General features: G+C 46.6%; 1 protein-coding gene across 10 annotated transcripts in view; it reads right to left on the bottom strand.

The window, feature by feature from the left end:
• CDH23 (cadherin related 23) overlaps positions 1-21,446 on the bottom strand; it is a 436,720-nt gene extending 415,274 nt beyond the window's left edge. For 5 of the 10 annotated variants that reach the window (XM_025284698.3, XM_044942219.2, XM_044942217.2 and 2 more), the window contains exon 1: positions 21,052-21,446. The gene's annotated coding sequence lies outside the window, so the exon portion shown is untranslated. The remainder of the gene's footprint in view (positions 1-21,051) is intronic. The other 5 variants (XM_044942224.2, XM_044942229.2, XM_044942228.2 and 2 more) reach the window with 5 other exon arrangements.
• Between the last annotated feature and the right edge of the window lie 3,561 nt (positions 21,447-25,007).

Below are 25,007 nucleotides of genomic sequence, written 5' to 3'. Positions count from 1 at the left end.
ACAAATCATAATTCTTAAAAATAACAAATTGCAGGCCAGAGTAATCATAAGTAAATTGATATTGATAAATAAGCTTTTCTCTAGAGCAGTAGGTGGTTTATTTTAATCTAATGAGTTTTGTATTTTCCCAGCTTTCAGATTCCATGATGAAGGGCTGTCTGCAATAGAATTACGACGCTCTCCGAAATATTGTAATTTAATGCCTCATTTTGTCAAGACTTTCTTGAAAATGAGATTTGTTCCTAGTGAAGAATTTTACTCAGCTCTTTCCCATATGCCCCCACTCTCCTCTCTGGGCATACGGGTTCTCCTCAGGCCGGGCCTGGGATGGGGGATGGAAAGAGGGAGAGAAGCCAGGTTAAACACAGGGGTCAGAAAAGGAGTGGGGAGGACCATTCCTGGCAGACACGGTCTTGTTTGTGGCTGAATAGCTCTCATTGCCCGCTCTGTGCCTCGCTACTGCCTCCCTGCCCAGACCTCATCCTTCCTTATGAGACGCGCAAAGGGCTACTCTCTGGGGGTTGATAGAATAGGATACAGACCTGAGACCCCTACAGAGAGGAGAGAAAACCGATTCCACAGGCAGGAGAGAAGCAGAAACTAAAGCTACGAGGGAAACTAACAAGGCTATTTGTAGAGAAGCCTTTGGGCTCATTTAGTTGAATGCCCTCCAGGGACAGGGAGCTCAACACCATATCAACCAGGCTGGTGCACTGTTAAATGCACAGTTGCCAGGTCACTGGAGGGAACTTTTGATAGAGCTGGTTCCAAGAAACACTGAAAGGAACAGAACAAGAGGTCAAAAGAGCAGCCAGACCAGCTGGACTCACATCCCAACTGCCCATGTGGGTATGTGAGCTTGCCTGAGCTGCTTAACTCCTATGGGCTCAGTTTCCTACACCTCTGAAATGGAGATAATAATAGTACATATTCATAGGGTTGCTACAAAGATCAAATGAAGTAATACATGTGAAATACTCAGAATACAAGCTCACATACAATAAGCTCTCAATAAGTGGTGCTACTATCCCTGGTGACTCAAATCGTAAAGAATCTGCCTGCAATTCAGAAGACCTGGGTTTGATCCCTTCATTGGGTATATTCCTTGGAGTAGGGAATGGCAACCCACTCCAGTGCCTGAAGAATTCCATGGACAGAGGAGCCTGGCAGGCTACAGTCCATGGGGTTGCAGACAGTCAGACACAACTGAGCAACTAACTCTTTCACTATCACCATCAACACGTGTGTACACAGACTACTTGAGAGGACACCAAGAAACCGGAAACTGACCACCTCTGGGAGTGAAACCTGGGTGGCTGCAGGAGAGAGGGAAAAGAGAGAGGTTTCACTGCATTCCATTTGGGGCCTTTTGAATCTTCTGCATGCTGAAACATCCCATGGACAAAGGAGCCTGGCAGGCTACAGTCCATGGGGTCACAAAAGAGTCAGACCCAACTTAGCAACTCAACAACAGCAACAACATGCCTATATTACCTACCTGAAAATAAAGTTGTATAAACAAAAGTTACTTTGGTACTTCAAAAAAGAAAGACAAATTTTCTCTTTTAATGGACCCCAAGCTGCCTTCCAGGAGCTTTCACTCTCTGGGCTTATAGCCTCCAGAATCACACAGTCAACTTCTGCCCTTTGAAGCACACCACTTATTTGCACAACAGACCTATCCTGAACACCAGCCCCAAGCTGCTAGAGGCAAAGAACTCAAGAGAGGCCAAGCCAGACCCCATCCCTGTTGCCTGGAAGGTGAGAAGGACACTCAGCCTCACCATCACCATCCTAGGTCTCCCAGGTGAAACCCTTATGGTGACACGTCTTCTCTCCTACTTGGCCCACTTTCTCTTGAAGAGCTGCCCTTTGTACCTGAACTGTTTCAGGTCCCTACTTTTGATTTTAAAATTAGGCAAGATGACTACTTAATGATACACGTGATGGAGGGTTTAGGGGTGAAGTGAGCCAGTTATACAACTAACTTTGAATACAGCCCTAAAGAAATGGTTTGATGATACATACATGATAAATGAAATGCAACAAAATGTAAACTGTAAAATCCCCAATGGTGGGTACATGGGTGTTCACTGTACAGGTCTTTCGAACTTTCTGCATTTGAAAATCTGTATGATAAAACTGGGTGAAAAGGAAGAGAATTTAAAACCACATGAAACTTTTTACATCTAGGTGACTTTCCAATGGCCTTGTCCTATGGATTGGGGACTTTCAGAGAAAACTAGAAAGAGAGACAAATCTATAATTGTAATAGAAGATGTCAACACATATTTCTCAAAAATGGACAAAAAAAGCAGAAAACAAATCAGAAGGATACCAGCGTTTAATCAACCCGACTTATGTATCTGACCTCACTGAGAAAATGAAAACTGTGAACAACTACAGAATAAACACTCATCTTATGAAGCAATGGATAATTTACCAAAATCCTACATTCTGGGCCATAAAGTAACTTTCAAAATATTTCAAGGAACTGAAATCATTCGAAGTATGTTCTCTAATCATAGCATATTAAGCTCAAAAACAAGCATAAAAAAATGAGGAAATCCCCAAATGTTTGGAAATAATGTCTTTCTAAGAAATCATAAATCAAAGAAGAAACTGCAACAGAAATTAGAAAATATTTTGAGCCTTAAAATAATTAAAATATAACATTAAAATTTGTGACATATAACTTTTTTGCTTGGAGGAAATTTTATAGCCTTAAATTCAGATTTTCAAAAAGAAGAAAATCCAAAAAACAATGATCCATGTATCTATCTTGAAACATGTTTTAAGAAGTAAATTAAACTCAAAGAAGGTTAAAATTTTTTTTCAATTTACTAAAGAAAGGAAATAAAATATAAAACAAAAAATCAGTAAATTAAAAGTTTATTAAAAAATCAGTAAATTAAAAGATCAAATTGCCAACATTGTTGGATCATAAAACAAGAGAATTCCAGAAAAACATCTACTTCATTGACTATGCTAAAGCCTTTGACTGTGTGGATCACAACAAACTGTGGAAAATTCTTAAAGAGATGGGAATACCAGACCACCTTACCTGCCTCCTGAGAAACCTGTATGCAGGTCAGGAAGCAACAGTTAGAACCATACAAGAAACAACAGACTGGTTCCAAACTGCGCAAGGAGTATGTCAAGGCTGTATATTGTCACCCTGCTTATTTAATGTAAATGCAGAGTACATCGTGTGAAATGCCAGGGATGAAGCACAAGCTGGAATCAAGATTGCCAGGAGAAATATCAATAACCTCAGATATGTAGATGACACCACCCTGATGGCAGAAAGCGAAGAGGAACTAAAGAGCCTCTTGATGAAGGTGAAAGAGGAGAGTGGAAAAGCTGGTTTAAAATTCAACATTCAAAAAACAAAGACCATGGCATCCGGTCCACTCATTTCATGGCAAATAGATAGGGAAAAAGTGGAAACAGTGAGAGACTTTATTTTCTTGGGCTCCAAAATCACTGCAGATGGTGACTGCAGTCCTGAAATTAAAAGACGCTCCTTGGAAGAAAAACTATAACCAACCTGGACAGCATATTAAAAAGCAGAGACATTACTTTGCCAACAAAGGTCTGTACAGTCAAAGCTATGGTTTTTCCAGTGGTCATGTAAAGATGTGGGAGTTGGATCATAAAGAAGACTGAGTGCCAAAGAACTGATGTTTTTGAACTGTGGTGTTGGAGAATACTCTTGAGAGTCCCTTGGACTGCAAGATCAAACCAGTCAATCCTAAAGGAAATCAGTCCTGAATAGTCATTGGAAGGACTGATGCTGAAGCTCCAATACTTGAGGTAATAATAATTTCTAATGAGAGTAGGCTCATTAGAAAAGATCCTGATTCTGGAAAAGATTGAAGGCAGGAGAAGAAGGGGATGACAGAGGACGAGATGGTTGGATGGCATTACTGACTCAATGAACATGAGTTTGAGCAAGTTCTGAGAGACGGTGAAGGACAGGGAAGCCTGGTGTGCTGCAGTCCATGGGGTCGCAAAGAGTCAGACATAACTGAGTGACTGCACAACAACAAAAAAAGTTGATTCTTTGAAAAGACTAACAAGACTAACAAATCCAGTGATCAGCATGACAATGAAAAAAATGAGAGAGAAGGCATATATTACCAGTATCATGAATAAGAAAGTCTCACTGCAGATTCTACAAAGTATAGAGACTACAATACAATAACGAAGGAGATCCTATGAATACCTTTGTCAATCCATACAAAAATTTATGCAAAGTAGGTAAAGTCCTCAAAAAGTACAACTTACCAAAACTGACACAGGAAAACAAAGAAATATAAATAGTTCTATTTCTCTAGACATATTGAAATTGTAATCAAAAACCTTCCCACTAGGGCTTCCTTGGTGGCTCAGCGGTAAAGAATCTGCCTGCCAATGCAGGAGACACGGCTTCAATCCCTGATGAGGGAAGATCCTACATGCTGCAGAGTAACTGAGCCTGCGCGTCACCACTACTGAGCCTGTGCTCTAGAGCCCGGGAGCCACAGCTACTGAAGCCCATGTGCACTAGAGCCCATGCTCCACAACAAGAGAGGCCACCGCAGTGAGAGCCTGAGCACCACCGCTAGAGAATAGCCCCCACGCGCCAGGACTAGAGGAAAAGCCTGTGCAGCAGTAAAGGCCCAACGCAGCCAAACATAAATAAATAAATTATATTTTTAAAAAATAGCCTTTCCTTTAAGAAACATAAGCTCATATGGCTTCTCTGCTTAATTTTCCTAAACATTTGAGGAAAAACATAATACAAATCTTATCCAAACTCCTACAGAGAAACAGAAAAAGAAGGAACAGTTCCCAATCTATATTACGAAGCCAGCACAACTTGATACCATAATCTGATAAAGATATAAGAAAAAAGGCAAATCATAGGTCAATCTCTTTTATGAACACAGATGAAAAAAATATTTTAAGGAATACTAATAATTCACATGCAAAATATGGTCAAGAGAAACCATTAAGTCTAGTCCAATAGCTTCCAAGGGATTATGAAGAGAATATCAAGACAAAGTTGGATTTAGTCCAGGAATGCAAAGTTGGTTAACTTTTGAAAATCAATTCATGTAATTCAGCACACTAACAGGAGAAAGAAGAAAAATTACATGATCATTTCAAATAGATGCAAAAATACATTTGATAAAATTCCATACATACTTATAATTTTTAAAAAACTCTCTGCAAAGCAGAAGAGGCCAGATACAAAAAACCCACAGCTAACATCACACTAAATAGCTAAAGACATCTTTGAGATCAGGAAGAAAACAAGGATACCCACTATACCACTTCCATTCAACATAATATTGAAAGCTCTAGCCAGAGTAACTGAGCAATAAATTCCCAATTCCAAATTGGAAAGAAAGAAGTAAAATTATCTCCATGCACAGATGACATGACCATATATAAAGAAAACTCTAAAGATTCCATTTAAAAACTGTTGGAGCTAATAAATAATTTCAGCAGTTGCAAGATACAAAATCAACTCATGAAAATAAGTTGCTTTTCTATACACCAACGATGAATAACCTGAAAACAAAATTAAGAAAACAATTCCATTTACAACAGCATCAAAAAGAATAAAATGCTTAAGAATAAACTTAACCAAGGAAGCGAATGACCTGTGCACTGAAAACTGTAAAACATGCTGATAGAAATCAAAGAAGACACAAATTAAGTAGGAGACATCCCATGTTCATGGACGGGAAGACAATATTGTTAAAATACTATCCTTAATATTAAGATAAAATATTACCCATAGTAATCTACAGATTTAATGCAATCTCTATCAAAATGCCAATGATGTTTTCTGCAGAAATAGAAAAACCCATCCTAAGATTTGTGTGGAATTTCAAATAGCCAAAACAATCTTGAAAGAGAACAATGTTGGAGAATTCATACTTCTTGATTTCAAAACTTGCTACAAAGTTATATTAATCTGTTGTGATATTGATGTAAGGACATTAATATAGATGAGTGGAATAGAACAGAGAGCACAGAAATAAATCATCGCATATACTGTTAACACATTTTTGACAAAGGTGCCAAGATCATTCAATGGGGAAAGGGCAGTCTTTTTCAACAAATGATCCTGGGAAAACTGAATGACCACAAGCAAAAGCTGGACTCTTATACTATATACAAAACTTAAAAAAAAATAGATCAAAGACCGAAATATAAAAACTAAAACTATAAACTTCTTAGGTGAAAATCTTTATGACATTGGAAGAGGCAATGATCTCTTGGCTATGATACCAAAAACATAGGCAAGAATAACAATAAAGATAAACTGGATTTCATCAAAATTAAAAACTTACGTATATCAAAGGACACTATCAACAGAATGAATACCTACAGAATGGGAGAAAAATTTATATTCTGATAAGGGATTATATCCAGAACATATAAAGAACTCTTACCACTCAACAACAAAAATATAAGGAGCCCAATTCAAAAATAGCTTTGCAAAGTACTTGAATACATATTTCTCCATAGAAGATATTAAAATGCCCAATTAAGAGATACTCATCACTAGCCATTTGGGAAATGTAAATCAAAATCTCAGTGGGATACCACTTCATACCCATTAGAATGGCTATTATAAAAAATATTAATAACAAAAATAACAAGCATTTGTGAATATATGGAGAAAATTGTAACTTGTGCATTGCTGCGGGCACATATAATCAAGCAACTTCTGTGGAAAACAGTGTGATGATTCCTCAAAAAACTAAATGTAGAATTATTTATGATAATTCCACTCCTAAATATATACTCAAACAAATTGAAAGCATGGACTCAAACAGATATTTGTACACTGATGATCTTAGCAGCACTATTCACAATAGCTAGAAAGTAGAAACAATCCAGATGACATCAATGGATGAGTAGATAAATGAAATATAGTATATGCATGCAATTTAGCTATTATTCCACCTTAAAAAAAGGAATTCTGAGACATGCTAAACATGAATGAACCCTGAAAGCATGCTAAACAAGCCAGACACAAATTACAATTATTATATGACTCCACTTACATACGATACCTAGAAACAGGCACATTCACAGAGACAGAAAACAGGTTGCCAGGGCCTGGAAGGAGAGAAAATGGGGAGCTATTGTCCAATGGTTACAGAGTGTACAGAGCTTTTGTTTGAGACGATTAAAAGTTTGGAAATGGATAGTGATGCTGCGTACAACATTGTGAATTTTATTAATGCCAATGAAACGTATACTTAAAATCATAAATTTTATATTATATGTATTTTCCCACAGTTTTTAAAAAATAATGGAAAAATTTTCCAAATATGATAAACTAGATCTACAAAAAACTTACAACAAACATCATACTTAACGGTGAAACATTGAAAGTTTTCGCGATACAAGAATCAAAATAAGGATGCCCACTATTACCACATCTATGCAATATTATTTTGGAAGACTTAGCCATTGCAATAAGGCAAGAAAAAATACATAAATATTGGAAAGGAAGATATAAAATTGTTATTATTAATTGAAAACATGATTGTGCAGGTTAAAAAAAATCAAAGATTCTATGGATAAACTATTGGGTATAATAAGTAAATTTAACAAAGATTGTTGGATACAGGTCAATATTTTAAAAATCAGTGGTACTTCTATATGTCAGAAACAAATAATTAGAAATGAAAAAAACCTTTAAATATCACTTATAACAGTAGCAAAAGCATAAAACATATAGAAATCAATCTAATAAAAGAAATATAAGACTTCTACGTGCTCAGTCACTTCACTCATGTCTGACTCTTTGTGACCCCATGGACTGTAACCCACTAGGCTTCTTTGTCCATAGGATTTTCCTGGCAAGAATACTGGAGTGGGTTGCATGCCTTCCTCCAGGGGATCTTCCCGACCCAGGGATCGAAACTGCGTCTCCTGCACTGCTGCTAAGTCGCGTCAGTTGTGTCCGACTCTGTGTGACCCCATAGACAGAAGCCCACCAGGCTCTACTGTCCCTGGGATTCTCCAGGCAAGAACACTGGAGTGGGTTGCCATTTCCTTCTCCAATGCATGAAAGTGAAAAGTGAAAGTGAAGTCGCTCAGTCATGTCCGACTCTTAGGGACCCCATGGACTGTAGCCTACCAGGCTCCTCTGTCCATGGGATTTCCCAGGCAAGAGTACTGGAGTGGGGTGCCATTGCCTTCTCCCTCCTGCACTGCAGGCAGGTTCTTTACCACTGAGCCACCAGAGAAGCCATAAGACCTCTACACAGACAACTAAGAAACATTCTTGAAAGAAACTTAAGACCTGGGAAAATGGAGGAGTATATTTTACTCATGGATCAGAAATTCAGCATTATAAAGATGTCAATTTTCCTCAAACTGATCTACATATTGTTGATACAGTCTCAATCAAATCTCAGCAGAGTCTTTGTGGAATTTCAAAAGTTGATTCTAAATTCATACGGAAATGCAAAGAGCCAAAATGAAGAATAAAGCTAGAAAATTTATACTACTAGATACATAAAGCTAGTAATTATATTATTTGTATTGCTAAAAGGACAGTCAGATACACCCAAAAGAATTGCATATATATATATATATATATACACACACACACACACCAAAAGACACATACCAAATAATCTGAACAGACTTTTCCTTAATAGCCAAAAACTAGAAGTAACCCCATTGTCCATCAACAATAGAATGGGTAAACGGTGGTATATTCACACAATGGAAACTTATATAGTAATGAGAACAAACAAATGTAACTATTCACAGCATGATGACCCTCACAAATAAGTTGAGTAGAAGAAAACATCGCCAAGAGAAAATATTGTATGAATACATTTCTATGAAGTTCAATATAGACAAAAGTGAATGCATGCTATTAGAAGCCAGGATTAGAAGTTACCTTTGGCTCATGACAGAAATGCTTCTGTTAATTTCTTTTTTCTTGGTTTGCATGGCAGTTACAGGGGAGGGGCCACTTTGTGATAATTCAAGCTGTACGTGTATTATTTGTACCCTTTTTCGTAAGTGTTATGCTTCAATTAAAAAGCTGACTAAAAATATTCCAGTTGACGTGGGAGCAACATTGATGCTACTAACCCCTGAACTGCCTGCCTCTCGTCTTGCCCTGGTACTGTGGCAGTAGTGGCAGTACAGTGCCAGTGGGCACAGAGAAAAGCCACAGCCTCTCAGCAAGGGCACCTCTTCCTCCATGAAGCCCTCCAAGACTGTCCTCGCATCCCCACCCAGATGCCGCCCCCACCTCCTCTGAACCTACAAAGCCTTTCTCACAGGTATAATAGCCACTCCTGGCACCCTCAGGTAGTCTGCAAGACTGTGAGTTTCCAAAAGGCAGGAGCTAAGAGTAACAGTGGCATAACAGTTTAACAGTAACCTACAAGTAACTAATAGCATTTCTTGAGCATTTCCTATATGACAGGCATATTTTCTAAGCATTTTACAGGCAATAACTCGTTTAATTCTCCCAATAACCCTTTTAGGTAGGTTCTATTACTATCCTGATTTTCTAGATGAGAAAACTAAAGAACAGAATGATTCAAGTGCCGAAGGTTACACAACTAATCATTGGAAGAGCTAGGATTTGAACCTGGATGGTCTGGCTCAGAGATAGAAATACTCTCCTGGTTTAAGCAATGGGCCCGAAGATGAAGCCTGGTGCTTGTAGCTCTGGCCACACACACCCAGACCATACACAAAGGAGGAGGTGCTCCCCATACTGTGCAGGCAGGCAAATGTGTCTACGAGTCTGTGCAGAGAGGTGTGTGTGTGTATACGGAGGTGCACCACCTTTTTTTTTTTTTGTCCCCTTCCTTGCAGTACCACCCCTTAAAGGCCTAGTTTTCAGAGGGCAGCTGGAAGGCCTAGGTCACTGGGCCCGGGCTCCTAAGTCTGAGGAAGCAGGCTAAGGCCAGCGCGTGGCTTTGGAGGAAAGTCCCTTTCCAGTCCTGGGGAGGAGGGCCTGACCCTCTCCCCAGGGGTCAGGTCCTTGCTGACAGAACTCAGAACCCAGGAGGAGGTGCAGGCTGGGGCTCCTGCCCTGGTCCCAGGTATAGGCCAGGGGCCCTCTGCTTCCCACCCCTAGGCCAAGGGTCTGGAAACAGCTCGTCGGAAGCTAAAGCCAAGTAAAGTCAGTCTCCTCTGGGAATGGACTACAGAATCTCACGTCTTCCTCTGCCCTTCACCGCACACTCTGTTCAACCAGCTTCTCCTCGGGTCTGCCCTTCTACTCTCCTGCTGCAGTTCAAGCTCATTTCCTTCTGCTTGGTCCTAAAACAGCCCCCATATCCGCCCAGAGATCTTCTTTGTTTCACGGGGAGCTATGGGAGCGAGGGAGGCTCTTCTGTGCCACGCCTGGGTGGCTGTAAATGGGCTCCAGTGACATACACTTAAAAATGACAGACCCCACAGCATTAGAAGAGAAAGTCAGGGCTGCGGACCCCCAACTTAGATCAAATGGTGCTTCCCTTGTCAGAGGCTGTTAAACCTTGGGATGCCATACCGTCCTGGCCCAGGAGCCTGTATTGTCCATGGTGGCCAGAAATAGCCCAGAGAGGGGGCCACCTTGGCAAAGGTGACACAGCACATTAGGGCCAGAGGCCAGGAGCAGGCCCGCCCAGTTCAGCAAGCAGACCTGGAAAGCAGGCCTGAGAGGCCGGGCACCGGAGAAGGCCTAGCCTCACGTTCCGCCTTTTCTCAGGAACACGCTGTGGCCAGCACACCTGCGTGAGTGCTCGCGTGCGTCCACGTGCACGCCCGTGCGCCTACGCTCGCTTCCGAGCACGCATGCGCCCGCGCACATGGCCAGGGCCAGCTGGGTCAAAACCAGAAGGAGAAGGAGCTGCTAGTACAAAGAACTTCTGAGCTGGAGAGCTGAAAGGAGAGCGGGAAGGAAAAGAAGGCCCTGTTTCTCCACTCGGCCTTCCCCTCTCCCCTCTGCCCTCGCCCGACACCCTGGCCTCCCGTGGCGGCTCCCCAGGAAGCTGTGAAACACACAGGTGCAACGAGGTCACCTAGTTAACAGCCTCCCTCCCGCTGTATTATTCATGGGCTCCCTTCTTCCGGCCCGAGCTCCAGTTTCCAACAGCCCTCAGGCTCGGCTTGGCAGGTCAGCCAGCCTGTAAGGTCTAGACTGCTGCAACCCCCACTCTTTACACCCCATACCCTTCCTATCTCCTTCCCAGGACGCAGCCATCCCGTGCTACCTCAGCCCCCAGCTGTCACACACCGCACTTCGGGTGAAGGGGAGAGCTTCGGTGAGGAAGAGCAGAGAAAGAAAACTTTAGCTGAGGCAGACATGAGATGCTGAAGTTCCCAAAGGGGGCTATAGGGTGCTCTGTCTCTCTCTCTCTCTCTCTCTCACACACACACACACACACCCACCCACCCACCAGATTGACCGGCCCAAATATGGTACTCTGAATAGTTGCGAAAGCTCTTGTACTTTCTGTGCCTTGCACAGTGCCCGCAAACAGTAGTCCTTGATTCGTTGACTTACACACTTTCCCCAAAGAGGGGTGTCAAGTTGCTGGAGTGGACATAAGCCATCAAGCCATTCAAAGACACTGCTGTTGGAATTTAGAAGTGTTTGTGATATTTACATATCTATCTGCATATCTCTTGTAAATCCTGCATAGTTCAAGTCATTAATGCATAATGACAACTCAAAAATATTTATTTACTGAGCTGTCTATATATCACAATTCATGTATATCTCACACGAGTCCCTTCCTCCCCGAAGCAAGGGTCAGAAGGGTTTTTCCTTCTGCTGAGAACACTGTGGCTCACAGGATGAAAGCACTTGAGCCAACCTAAGAACTGTCACGCAGTCTTCCCAAGCCTGCCAGGGGCATCTTTCTTCAAACATATTTCTCTGCCTTACGGTTACCATAGGTACAGCAACACAAGGAAACTACAAGATGAATCCATGGTCCTCTAGTCACTCAGGTCAGGACCCAGAGTCCAGGCCAGGATTAAAGTTTGGCCAGAAACACTGAGGGCAGTTCACCAGCAAGCCTGGCCAACAGCAGCGGGAAGCTGTGCGGCAGAGATTAAACCACACGAGTCATTGCATTCGACCCCCCTGGTTTTACAGCTGAGGTCAGGCTGGGGTCTCCAGTCTAGGCAGGAGCAGAGAGCACTGACATGCCTGGCCTTCCTTCCCACATGGGGCAACCTGATCCAAGCAGAGGACCTGTAGTCTAAGCTGGTGAGCTGTGCCCCTCATTTACTCCCATGGATGTTAAATCACTGCCCAGCCCTGCTCTTAAATGCCTGGGTGCTGTAGGCACCTGAATGTCCAACCCCAGGGCAGAGTCAATCACAGGTAAAGTCCACATGGCAACAAACACACCTGACGGGCCTGGACTGAAAGTCCATCCCTGTCACTGCCTCTGTGCAGACCCAGCGGGGCTCACTTGTCTTTTCTGGACAGTTTCCATCTGCCTAAGCAGGGATCTGGCTCTAGCCCTCTCTAAGAACAGTACAATGAGAAGAACATAGTAAGGATTAAGGACTCAGACTGCCTTGGGCAAATGACACCCCACTGCCTACTAACTCTGTGACTCTGGGTACATTGCTTCACCTCTCTCTGCCTGACTTCTCTTCTGTAAACCACAACCAGCAGAAGTTCCTGTCTCATTTGGTTGTTGTCAGGACTAAGCAAGGGGTTTTGTATGAAGTGCCAAGCCCAGGGGCTGTCACACAGTAAGTGTTTAATAAATGCTTCCTGATGTTATTTTCATCTCTGAAACTCTACGTTTATGACAAAGATCATATATCAACTGGCCATCTGTGGGCTACATGCAGCTTACATGAGGGCCTTTCCCAACAATATATATTACACAAGGGTGGAGCATCACCAACTCAATGGACACATGTTTGAGTAAACTCCGGGACTTGGTGATAGACAGGGAGGCCTGGCTTGCTGCAGTCCATGGGGTCGGAAAGAGTCGGACATGACTGAGTGACTGAAATGAACTGAACTGGGAGCCACTGACAGACCCCAGAGGCCTAAAACAGTGTCTGGCACACAGTAGGGGCTCAATAAAAATTTGACCAATGAATGAATGGCTTCATGGTGTTTTTAAATACTTGAATTGGTTGCTAACATTTGAAATACAATTTTGTAGTTTTTAAATCTAGATTTCCAGAGAATTTTGAGAAGTCAAAGTGTCTAACCACACTTATCCTGCATGCTGCTTTACAACCACAGGCGAAAACCGTAGCAGCGGTGCCCCCTTTTACATGGGGCAAGCATGTGCGATTTGCCCAGTGTCCGCATAGCCAGCCTGACTCTCTTACACCCGCTGCCCAGACAGACTGGACGTTCTGGGCACCTGAATGTTCACCCTGGCCCAGGCCAATCAGGTAAAGTCCAGACAGCAAGGAAGGTCTGCATTTACCCAGCCCCAGAGCACTCTGTCCATGGCACTTCTTGCAAGCCCCAAGATCCCCTCCCAGTCTTCCTCCCATCCCAGTCCAGCAGGAAAAAAATGGGCCTTCAGGTCTGCTAAGCACCAGAAGCCCCCTGGCATCCAAGCCCCACTACTTTGGACAGGCCAGACCCTCTCCTCCAGAGGACATAACCCCAACTGCTCTGGGTTGCCCCAACTTCCTCAGCTTTCCAAGCCAATGTCCTTCTTGCTTGGAAAACTCCCAAGTGTAAAAAGCAGCAGAAAGATGAACTTAATCCTTATCTTTCTTTTAGAAAGTATGCATAGACAATGAGATACACACACACACACACACACACACACACAGATAAGGTGCTTTTCTAAAACACTGCTAGCAGTTCCAGGCCGCCTCTACTTCAGTCTTCTAAGGAGAGGGGATATTTAATCCCATGCTTGGTAACCAAGGTGCTGTGGGATACTGGGGGGCTGCCTGAGAACACATGGGCCCCTCCCCACCTTCCACCCACTTCCCCAGCCCTGCCAGGGCTCAGGCCCATGGAGCTAGACCACATCTTCCCATTCTCCAAGAAGCCTTCCCCAACTCCTCTGTCTTCTGCCTTTAGCATTTCAATGATCCTCTGTTTTCTCTGTAGCTCTCCTGACCATCTGTAATTGTCTTGAGTGTGTATTTATTATCTATCTCCGCCAGTTCAGTAGTAGCCACCAGCCACACGTGGCCAATGCTGAGTCCAGCTGAGAAGTGCTATAAATGCGAAACACACACAAAATTCCAAAGTCTTAATTAAAAAAAAAAAGAATGTAAAAGATCTCATTAATAGTTTGTTATATCGATTATTGCTAAACGGTAATATTTTGGATACAATGGGTTAAATAAAATAGATTATCAAAAATAATTTCATCTATTTCTTTCAATTTTTTAAAATAGCTACCAGAAAATTTAAAACCATGTATGTGACTTGCATGTGTGGCTTGCATTGTATTTCTATTGAACAGCACTGCAGAAGATGATGCTCAGCATAAATCCCCAGTCACTAGATAAGCCTGGTACGCAGGTGATGCTCAGTATTGGTTAACTGAATGGCTAAATGAAAGGTCTCCCCAACAGTGGATGTAGGACCCTAAAACACAAAGGAAGGACCTCCTGCCCCACTGTCCAACACACGCTGGTTTTCCTGTGGCAATCTACCCATGCCTCTCCTAAGACAAAGCCTCGGGCCTCTGTAGAAGGGACAGAGAGAGGCTTGGCTTAGAGTTCTGTCACCACCTGTCCCTGAAGATAGCAGCTCTTCTGGCCCCAGGAGAAAAGGTCAAAATCAGTCTCCTCCCAGGGCAAGGGCAGGTGATGGCCAGAGAAGGGATGCAGAGGACTGGCGAGTGAAGCTCTGGGTAAGCCCGGGGCAGGATGACAAGTCTTTTATCTCTGTAGCAAAGAACATAAGAGGGGCAGAGCTAAAGGGAAGCCCTTCGAGGGACACAGCCCACCCTGACCGAGCCCCAAGGAAGCCAGGAAAAGCCAGCATTTCTTGGGGACAGGACCAGCACTGCAAATGAAGACCCAGACATAGTCCCAGCCACCCCTTTTGTTTTCTCTCCCTTCCCTCCCTTTCTCTCTCTCTTTTGCTCTCCTCTATTTCCCTCCCTTGATTTCACTGGCTCCCAAATTACAGCCTTCCTTTCAGAAACAGACACAATCAAGGTGGTACACAGGGCCCTTGTCACAAATGGCATTGCAGGTCCTCTCCAAATGGAGCATGGCCTTTAAAGAGGAAGGCAGCACGGCTAACAGCCTGTCCTGGGGAAGATACATCTTCAGGAAGGACTCCCTCCCTCTTAGGTTGATCAGCTTGCGGGAGGCTCTGGGTGAGTGTGATTGCAGGGTCAGGCCCTGGCTGCCAGGGACCAAGAGATGACGGTCTGCCTGGCCTCATGCTGGGGTGGAAGTAGCCGGGCTCTGCCCTTGATTAGCCACCGCCCAGGCCCACCGCGCCCCAGGAGAGGGTCTGGAAGCAGCCCACTCCCTGACTGTGAGCCTCAGTTTCTGCACCTGTAACGTGGTACATGGTACATCCAGCTAGTTTCTAAGGACTCTTCTAGCCCTTGGCATAGATGTTACAAACTCAAATGGCTAAAGGGGCCAGGATGTAGTGTAAATAAATGGGGTCAGATGTGAGGTGACAGGGAATGTGGAGACTGAGGAGAACTGAAGGCTATAAGCGCACCTGTAAAACTCACGTGCTGACAAAAGCCAGGGCAAAATCATAATAGTGGTTACTTCAATAAATATAATGAAAAACTAAACAGTCTCTAAAAATAATGCTATAGAAAACTCTGTAGTTACATTATTTGATTATAATATGCTATTACGTAAAATAAAAGTATCACACACACACACACACACACAAAAAAAGAACAGGAGATGGCCTGACGGAGCCTCGTCAAGCCACCAAGGATGCATCAGATCCAGCTGGGGTTACACATGTGCACACAAATGCAAAAACCCATCACTTTCATTTAAGATCTGTTTACTTTATTGTATGTATATAACCCTCAAAGCATGTTTTAAATAAAAATACAAATAAATAAAAAGGGGTGGCTGCAACTCAGCCCCAACCAATTACTGTCAATTGGAAACACAGACCCAATGTTTCCTGTTCTAGCCAGATACGCCAGAAATCTAGCTCTTTATTACAAAAATGCCATTTTTTAATGTTGCGCAAAATGAAAAACCACAACCACACATGCATACATCCTCAGGCAGAACTCGATTTAAGAACTTATAGATTGTCCAACTCTCAAAATAAGGGGAGGTTTCACCTCTTTGCTGGAATACAATGTGCCTAACACATGACTGAATCGAAAAGGGATAGTAAAAAAGCTACCACATTCTGCATGTATACCATGTGCCAGGCCCTGCACAAAAGACTTTCTGTAGAGTTTCCTTCTTATTAATGCTGACAGCAAGCTTGCAGTGTAATTGGAAATTATTCCCATTCAACCACTGAGAAAACTAAGGCCCGGGCAAGGCCTTAGCCTTAGCTCAGGAATGGAAGCTCTATCTGCCTCCAAGCGGCCTCACAAAAATCAGGAAGGGAATAGGTTTATGATCATAATAATAACCAGCTCTTGCATGAGCTGTTAGACTCTGCAAAGGAAAGATCAAAACTACAAACGCTAAGCCTGAGCCTGCTGTGTCACTCTCGGTGTCACCGCCTGAGGCCCCTGGGGCTGGGAACAGACGTCTGATAGCCCCGAGCCCCCAACAATACACGGAGCCTCGCAGACTGTCACTGTTGAAGGGAGACAGAGCCCCAGGAGCATGATCTCTGAGGCCCAAATACACAGCCAGAAAGAAGCAGCAGCAACAGCCCGTACCACTCCCCGGGACAGAACCAGATTACATTTCACAATGAAAGACTAGAAAGCTATCTCCATGTGGCTACTTCTTAAATATGCCAAGTTTCTCACTGACACCCTTTTAGTCAATAGCGTTGGTAAGAGTATGCGTTTTCTGCCTTATGGAATTCAATAAAGCTATTTTCATATTGAACCAAAATAAATATGCTTCTATTTATCTCCATAAATGCTCTAATTCTTCTGAATTGACTCTTCTGCACAAATGATCACTCACCACTCTTGTAGATAGATCAAGATATGGACATTTCCAGCACTCCAAAAGCAACCCTTAAGCCCTAGTCATCACACCCTGGAGCAACCATGATTCTGACTCTGTCATATAGGTGGGTTTTGCCTACAGGTGTGCCTTTTACTTGGGACCTGTGCTTTTCTATTCTCCACAGTCCCCACCACGCCCTATCGTCTTACACTTGATGCTGCTTTACTCTCTGGTCAGATTCCCAGCCCCTCTAGGCACATGAGTTTCTGCCTCTACTCCAAAGGCATTTGCCCAGAGCCCAGGATACAGCAAGATGGGCGCTAGCTGCCCAGTCTGAATGGAATCAATGTGAATAGTTAAAACCAGTTATAGGCATACTAGATGCCAATGTAATAGCCACTGAGTCAATGGACAGTGATTAAGCATCAGTCCCTGCAGATACAAGAAGGAATAAGATACAGCTCATGCTGAAGGGGCTCACAGTCTAGTGAGAGACCAGATCGCTGCAGAGTAGGGCAAAGTGCGACGTTAGGGCCGGGAGTGAGGAAGACACAGCTAGGGAGTTAACTGCCCCTCCCACCCACCTGACTCATGGTACTGTCTACGGTGCAGGGCCTGGAGCCCAGAAGAGCCTGTTCCCCTCCCCACTTCTCTTCCACTGGAGGCAGAACAACCCCATTCTGAAATAACCCATCTGGCAGGGTCCAACTCACAAATAACTTTGCACACCAATTAAATGGACAAATAGGATTACCTGGGGCTAAGAAAAACTCAAATCAAGGCTCGAAAATAATTTTTTAAAAAATGAACAAAGGCAGTTAAATTAATTTGCTTAAAAAAAAATCACCATCACGTTTTAAAACAATGAATTTTGTTTAAAACCTGAGGGTTCTAGGAAACAGTAAGACTTCTATTGACCACGTTGTTCTTGAACTCACGGATGAAGGTATCTTTCACTTGAGTGTCACTGTCTGTTAGTTCCATGACCATGCCAACCCACGTTCTCCTACAGCTCCCCCCGGCCACTCTGCCTCCTGGCAAAAAGGCCAGCACAGAGGAAGGACAGTCGTCTTTTAGTAGGTCTAGGGTGCACGAGTCATGCCATAATCTTTCACCTGTGATACCTGTGATACCGTTGGCCCCACCAAGCCTCTGAAGTCCTCAGATCCCCAGTCTCAGGCCAGCCTTGCTGGTGACAGGGTCACCATTATTCCTCCAGAGGGCCATGAGTGGTGACTTGTACCATGTCTTGGCATCATCCTGTTTCTTGGGCCTAGGGGCCTCCAAGGGCACCGGGTGGCAGAAATGGGGTGTCCAGCCTGGGGTGGTGGCAGGGGTAATTAAGAGTGGAGCTTGGCTGGTATCCTCTCCTCTGCTGACTGCCCCAAATTAGCATTTCTGCAGCTCCCTCTGCATAAATCCTGAAGACCGTGGAGAGGTGTGATTGATGGGTCATTCCATTCATTTGGGAGGGACAGATGAAGTGGAGGACAGTTCCTTAATTCTTTCTCCTTAAGGGACAGCATCTACCCAACCCCAGGCCTCCTAGAGGCAGAGCAGTTTATCCAGCTTCCAAAAACCCTGCCCCTTCCGCCCACTTCCGACTGGCCCATATGCAGCACACATGGCAGTGTTTTCATTACACAGAAAACTGAACTGCTACTTGAATCTGTCTAAAGATGCCCAAAACAGATACCCTCCTGGCGTTAGCAGGGAATACCCTCAAGGAGCCAGCAGGGGACAATTAATCCAACCCTACCATAAATGTCCAGGAAAAGAAGTTCCAGTCTCAATCTCATTCTCAAACCTACATTCTTATCCAGTGACCTTTTTGACACTCTTTCACCAAGGGCTGTGAAATGCTCATTCCTGAGAAGGTACTGTGGAGCAGGGCTTCTCAAACTTTACTGATAAAACAAACCTCTCAAGGATCTTGTCAAATACAGATTCTGATTCAAGAGGTCAGGGGTAGGGTGCAAGAGTCTGCTTTCTAACAAGTTCCTAGATGATGCTGATGCTGCAGGTCCACAGGCCACACTCGGAGTAGCAAGGCTCTACTAGACCTTCACCTCCCAGAAGAATGTGCATTTTAAATTAGGGCTTCAGAAAGGCGCCCTTCAAAATATTAAGCTCAAAGAAACGAACCTCAAATGGTGAGTTTGCAGGTAAGGTTGCTTGTTGGGCAGAAGAAATACCTGGGAGGCAACCAGGACCATCCACCATCATAACCCTCAATTAACCTCTTTGGTAAGCAGATGTGAGAAGCCCAGCTTTTTGAGGGGGTCAGGAAGGTGGAGACAGACATGTATACTGCAGCTCAGCCCAGAGGAGGCCAGGATGTCAGTCAGCCCTGGGCCTCTCACACACTCTCAAAGCTCTCCACCACCCAGAGAAGAGCCACCTGGTTCACACCAGTTACTTTTGTAGTGTCACCTTTCCAGCCCACAGGGTACTCTTCCTCTCTGCCGTTCAGCCACTCTGCATTCCCACTCTCCACTCTTCCCACAGCACCAAGCATCCCAGTTCCCCCAGTTAAGGGGCCTCCTCCAAGCCCCTCCACCGCAGAGTGCCATCTGTTAACCCAGACTCACAGGTGCTGACCACCCTCACAGGTGCTGACCGCAGTGCACTTACCCCTGCACCATGAACCAAACATTAACTCCAAGCCTGGTCTCCCCCATAAATGGGCTGACTCATCAGCACCTCTCTTCCTGGCCCCAGCCAGGCTTTTCCAGCCCACCCAACCCTGGGTAGCTTAATTCTCCCCTGGGCAACTCTCTGACTTCACCCAACACACACCCACACACACCCACACACACACACCCCACCCCCACCCCACCCCACACCCCACCCCCACACCCCGTGCCTCTCCAGCTTATTTTAAAATCCAATCCAAATTGGGGCGGGGGTACTTGCTAAGCGGCTGAAAGGTAAGGGTCAATGCTTTCTCTGGTATGAAGGCAAGGTATGAAAAAAGAGGCAGGCGCTGCTCTCTGAATTACTGGGGAGGGTGGGGCGTGCTACTACTCAGAAAAGGCTAATTTGTCCCTAGTGGGCCGCTGACTGTACAAGGGCTGCGGGTTAGGGTCGCAAGGGGCGGTGGCCGGCGGCAAGGGCACAGGATCTCGGCCGGAGGCACGGAGGTAGCGGCTCTAGGTGCTGGCACCGCGGGAAAGCAAGGCACTGAGTGCCCTCCGGCTGGTGCCGCCACCACCTTGGCACGCACAGGTTCTGCAGGCGTCCCGGGCTGACCTGCAGGGGAGACAGGGGCTGCGTTCCTGAGCGCAAGGCCCTGGGGACAACCAGCACTGCCGGTGGCCGGGGAAGGCAAAGCGCGAGCCGCACAGGCTTCCTGCTCCTCCAGGGGTGCGTCTTCCCATAGCCGGCCCAGAGCGGGGAGGATGCAGGGGTCCTTTGGGGTCTCTGACGGGCACAGAGATGTGATGAGGGGAGGGGAGAGCTACGTGACTTTAGGTCCCTCCAGTGCCGACACCAACCCCCCGGTGGGGTTGTGCCCCACCCCATCTCCACTGTCCAAAGGGGGATCCAAAGCGCAGAAGGAGACGAGATCGGACCCCAACGCCCTCTTTGCCCTCGAAATTCTCCCCACCCCAGACCCAGACCCTCTCTGAGGCGCAGAAAGCAAAGCGCACGAACGTTCCCGGGTCCAGGAAGCGAGGTGGAAAGTGGAGTGCCTTTCCTCCCAAGGCCAACGCGGAGGGAATTCGAGTTGCCAGGAATCAAAGTTGCCGCGCGTCCAGCCGCGGGCTTGGAGTGGGACCCAGGATGCTGGCTGGGAGCCGGGGATGGAAGGAGGCCCTGGGCGCCAGCCGAGGGCGATGGCCGTGCCGAGAACAAGTGGTTCGGCGGCTACGGTCGCGACCCCACAGCTCCAACTTTCCCACCGCGTGGCGGGTGAACGGCTCGGAGAAGGCGAGGGAAGCGGGGAAGGAAGGGGCGGTGCGTGGCTCTTGGTACCGTGTGCATGTGCGGAGCGGCGCCGCGCCTTGGGCTCTGCTCTCCGCTGGATCGGCCCCGGAAGGCCGCCTGCTCGAGTGCTGACCACCGCCGCGTCTCGCCGCCGGTGCGAAGGCTCATCCGCGGCGCGCTGGCCGCTCCTGGGTCCCCTTCGGCCGTCCGCTCGCTGTTGACCGCTTGCCGGCCGCAACTTCAGGCGCGCCGCGGGCTCAGACGAGGCGCGCCCCAATCGACCCGAAGCCCGGCACCTCGGCGCCCCATGCCCGGGGCCGGACCGCCCCGTCCCGCCGGGATCAGCGCCCGGCAGCCGTCGGACGCGTCTTCTCACCAAGCATCGCGCTCGCAGCCCGCGCCCCTCTTTCCGAAGCCGCCGCCGCGGCTCAAGTCCGCGATCAACTTTCCCTCGCTTCCTCCGCCCTGCTCGGCCCCCGCCACCCAGACCCCGCCTCCTGACGCTCCCTCCCTCACCTCCCGCCTCGCCCAGCCCCTGCCAGCCCCGCCGCCCACCCTCCCACCACGGTGGGCGCCAGGATCCCTGAGCCCCCAACCCCTGACCCCGCTCGGACCCCCGGGAGCAGCGCGAAGCCGGGGCCAGGCGCTTAGGGCATGAATATTTCAGTGCTGGCGAAACTGCCCTCTGCCGATGTCATGGCACCGGCTGCTGTGGCAACTCGACGAATCCCCCAAAGGGGCGAGGAGGAAGCCGGAGAAAGCGGCCCCAGGTGCATGCGGGAGCCGTGCTCCGCGGGGCCGCCCCCTGTCCCGCAGAGGGGTGGGGGCCAGGCTGGCCTCGGGCGGAACGGGGAAACGCTCCCGGGAAGCCAGAACGAGCGGGTGGCCGGGTTTAGGTAAGCCTGCTCCATCTGTTGGCTTTAAGCGCCCCCTCTCTGCTCCCAAAGTCGCGCTGAGCCCCGAGCGGGGCTGTCCCTCCAGTCACTGGGACCATTTAGCTGTGTTGGCTCAACCAGCTGCCTTCGCCTACCCCACTCATACTCTCCCATCTGTGCCCTCTCCATCAATCAAAGCTGACAATGTCCCCAGGTGCTTACAAATGAGGGGCCCCGAATTAGAAGAAACCTGTGCTGTCGCCCGAGGACCCTCATCCATGCAGGGTGCACACCTGAATAAGGGTCTCCCCGTTTCTTTTTGCACATGTATAAGGTTGGAGACTTCATGACTTTTCCAGACAGCTGGAAACAGGAAGAGTTTATACTGGCATCCTTGAAGATGGTCATTCCCTGACCTTGATCTTTACCTCCCAGGGCTAAACATTCTGAATTCTTTTAACCATTTATCATATGACTGGATGACTGGACCTGTGTCAGCATATTGACAATAGCTGCCTGGAGTCAGGCACTGGGCTGAGACTTTTGGCCTGACTTCATTCTAATCGCAACACAGCTTTTCTGCTAGGTGTGTCATTAGCATGGCTTTACTGGAATAAAACGGGCTTTAGGGAGGTGCATGTGGAGAAGGCAATGGCACCCCACTCCAGTACTCTTGCTTGGAAAATCCCATGGATGGAGGAGCCTGGTAGGCTGCAGTCCATGGGGTCTCCAAGAGTGGGACACGGCTGAGCGACTTCACTTTCACTTTTATGCATTGGAGAAGGAAATGGCAACCCACTCCAGTGTTCTTGCCTGGAGAATCCCAGGGATGGCGGAGCCTGGTGGGCTGCTGTCTATGGGGTCTCACAGAGTCGGACACAAGTGAAGTGACTTAGCAGCAGCAGGGAGGTGCATGAGTTACCCATGTGGTGGAGTCAGGTACTGAACCTAGAATCTACCTGCTTCTAAAGCTCCTGTTCTTTACCATTTACTCATTATTGCTACTATACGCTAGCTAACTGAAATAGGCTCTGGGGATGTGACGGAGGAAGAAATAGGCTTGGTCCTTGTACCTTGCAGAGCTTCTCTAACGGGAAAAAGTCAATGAAACACAAAATCAGGTAAAATTACAGTCAGAATCGGTGCTAGGAAGAGGAATATTTTAATGGTACCTGGCCTAGGGGACCAGGGAAGACTTCTTGGAGGAGATAACACTGAGCTGAGATCTGAGGGCTGCACGATGGGGAGAGAGAGAGTGGGTTTTAGGCAGAAGAAACAGTATGTGCAAAGGCCTCGTGGTGGGAAGGAACTGGTATACATAAGGAAGGGAAGGAAGTCTAGAAGGGCTGGGGCGCTGCAAAGGGTGAGGAGGTCAGTGAGTGTAAAGCCACAGTGGGAGCAGGGCCCAGACGCACAGAGCATGTTGGCTTAATCAGGGTTTGATCTCTATCCTAGGAGTGGAGGCTTTGAAGCAGATGGTTGGGGTGGAGGTTGAGGGGTGGGAGTGTCATGAAAATAGGAAAAACAGGGAATTGATTGGGAGGTGATAGATGATAAGAGCATCTTTCTTTAGTTAGAAATATTTACTTACCATCTACTGTGTGCCAGGAAGTTCTCAACCAGGAACAAACCGCACATTTCAGACCAAATCCATCTTGCCCCCCATTTTTGTACAGAGAGTTTTAGCAGAACGTAGACATACCCATCGGGTTATGGCTCCTTTCATAGTAAAACTGCAGAGTTAAGGAGTTGCAACAGAGATTCTTCAGTCCACAAAGCATAAGATATTTACTATCTGGCCCTTTACAAAAAAGTTGCTAACCCCTGGGAATCTTGACACTGCGATATATCAGTGAATAAAACACACACAGAAATGTATGCACACAAATCCCCCCCCACCCCCCGCCCCAGAGCTCACATCTCTGTAAGCTATCTCAGCTGTCCAGGTATCAGAGTCCTGGCCTGGGGTGGTGATGTAGAAATGGAGGGAAGGGATACTCAGGAGGTAAAAAATCTACAGACTTGGGAGATGGAGTGATGCTGGGGGGAGAGAGGGAAATGTCATGGAGACCCCAGGTTACTGGCTTGTGGAAATAAATGGACAGGGTGCTATTCCCTGAGATGGGGAGCGAGGGAAGAGGATCAAGAGGGAAGAGAAGCGAGCCGCACCCCCCTCCCCCACTCCCTGCCAGGGTGTGTCGAGTGTGAGAGGCCAGGGCAGTGACTGAGTGCAGAGTCAGGGAGGCCACTGGACACATGAGTCTGGGGCCTGAGGACAAAGGGCAGGGCTGGAGATGTGGTCTGACAGGTCTCAGGGAGTCACAGTTTCAGATGGTGATGGAGCCAGGAGTTGGGAGATCTGGTTTCTGAATTTCAGACAGCTCTCTAACTGGTTTTGACCTAGACATGACTTCTCTTAAGACTCCTGTTCCTCATTCATAAAATGAAACTACTGGAAGAGGTGCTCTTCAAAGTTTCTCCAATCTTAAATCCTTCTTTCTTTCTGGTTTGCCACCTCTTCTCAAACTATGACTCCCCAGGCTTTCTGCAGTCATTTTACAAGTGAACAAAACAGCACTGAATTCAGCTGAATTCACCTCCTCCAATGTGGGCATCATAATAGGGGATTCAAAGCAACTGTGCTCACATAGGGATGGAAGAGCCGAGAATTCAAATAGGGGAAGATGAGGTGACTCAGTTCAGCAACAGCAGAAAGCTGCTACCCACCCTAGGCTGGAGGGACAAAGAGAGGAAGCAGTCACCAGGATCAGGGTCACACAGCACAAGATGGGAGCACAGTGGAGCTGGCAGGTGGGAGCCAGAGACACAGTTGCTACCAGAGACACTGCTTGAGGTCAGGGATGAAGAAGAGACACCCTGGCTTCTCTCCCCCAGCTCTGGCCTCCCCCAGTACCTCTCTTTGGCTGACCCCAGCCAGAAGCTGCAGATCCAAGTGGGATTTGGGGTCAGTCCTGCTGTGATTTGAAGCATAGCAGAGGAGCCGGGAATGGATCTGCTAGGAGCAAGCCCACACTGCACACTGGGGACACAGCTATGAATAACAGGCTGTCTTTGAGGCACTCCCAGTCCAAGAGGGGACAGATATATAAATCAGGTACGGGCTGACAA

The sequence above is a fragment of the Bubalus bubalis genome, chromosome 4 (genome assembly GCF_019923935.1).
Source record: "Bubalus bubalis isolate 160015118507 breed Murrah chromosome 4, NDDB_SH_1, whole genome shotgun sequence".
Classification (NCBI taxonomy): Eukaryota; Metazoa; Chordata; class Mammalia; order Artiodactyla; family Bovidae; genus Bubalus; species Bubalus bubalis.
This window is presented reverse-complemented; position numbering and strand designations above follow the sequence as displayed.